This window comes from Pogonomyrmex barbatus, unplaced genomic scaffold, assembly GCF_055798465.1.
Source record: "Pogonomyrmex barbatus isolate J1 unplaced genomic scaffold, ASM5579846v1 scaffold5, whole genome shotgun sequence".
NCBI lineage: Eukaryota > Metazoa > Arthropoda > Insecta > Hymenoptera > Formicidae > Pogonomyrmex > Pogonomyrmex barbatus.
This window is the reverse complement of record NW_028297149.1, coordinates 2,649,372-2,650,877: the sequence shown is the minus strand read 5'-3', so window position 1 is coordinate 2,650,877 and position 1,506 is coordinate 2,649,372.

Here is a 1,506-nt window from a genome sequence, read left to right as displayed (position 1 = left end):
AGATGATTAGACGTTAATCAGATATGATACAGGAAAGTTAAAAGCTATAAGAGTAGTAATATAGGGCCGGTTCTAACTCAGAAGTGTTGAGGGGGGTGCGGGTGTGCGGGGGGGAACTGTGCGCAACCGAGAAGCTCCGGGGAGGGGGGAGGGGGAGACGGCGCGTGTTGGGCGACCCAGTGCCATTGAACGTAAACAGCGTGCGATTGAATCGACGATTGATGCCTTCAGCATCATAATAAATAATTACGAAAAAATAAATAAGATGATATAAAAAATTGGACAGGGCGCGTGAACATGACGTCAGAGGGAGGGGGGGCCGCCGCCGCGTCCATCGCCGCCGCCGCCACCGCCGCGTCCGCCGCGCCCGCCGCGCCAGCCGCCGTCACCGCACCCGCCGCCGAGTAAAAAATAAAAAAAAAAAAAAATTAAAAAAAGTCTCACCAGGTTGAGATAGAAGAATCACTTAAAAAAAGTCACTTAAAAAATACAAAAAAGAAATGTCACAATCTAAGAAAAAAAATATCACGTAAAAAAAATACACACAAAAAAAAATGTTTAACAAAATCCAAGAAAAAAAGCACTCAGTCACTTTAACAAAATACACACAAAAAAGAAAAATGTTAATAATCCATGAAATAATTTTACTCCTTCCGGATTACTCGCAGGAGGGGAACTTCATCCACATACCCGGGATTAACCCGCAGGGGGGACTTCTAAATAATTGTCCTCCTCTTCCTCCTCTTCCTGTGCCGAAGCCAATGAACGAATATATTCGTACAAGGGTACTGCCCATGGTAGTTGCGCAACACCAACGAGAGGGTTGTTGTCAATATAATAAATAAGTTGTTCCTCCACATATACCACAAAGTTATCACGGTACTCTGCCCCTTGAATCTTGCGCAGATAATGACGTGTGGTAATGCCATTGCGAAGACGTTGTACTCAAAATTCTTCACGCAAAAGCAATTGTTTTTCGCGCACAAAATTATTATCGAGGCCACGAAGACGTTTCAATGATATGCCTCCACAAGACTTGCATGAGACTGAACGCGGCGTGTCAAGAGAAGCGCCGATACTCCGGCTGCTATAAACAAATCGGAGAGACCTATGATGATGATGTTCCGATTTAGACAAAGAAATTATCGATGATATATAATGGATTATGGGGTGTGCAGGATCACAGTAGATGGAAATCTAATGTGAGAGAGAGAAAGCTGACGTGCATACAAAAAAAACGCAAAAGTATCGCGTAGTGTCTAACATTCAACGAGAAGAAATGACAAGTGAAAAGACATCGCAGGAATTTGATTATTTTACATATATTAGAGATTTATTAAAAATTACTTATCCAACTGAAGCAGTAAGTATATTTATTCACATGTATCTTTCTAATGTTTAAAAATATTATTAAACTCAATATTATAAAAAATATTAAACTCAATATTTTTGTAATTTGACAGACATTATATCTCAGTTGTGGAAACTGTGCAAGTACGGAATCTT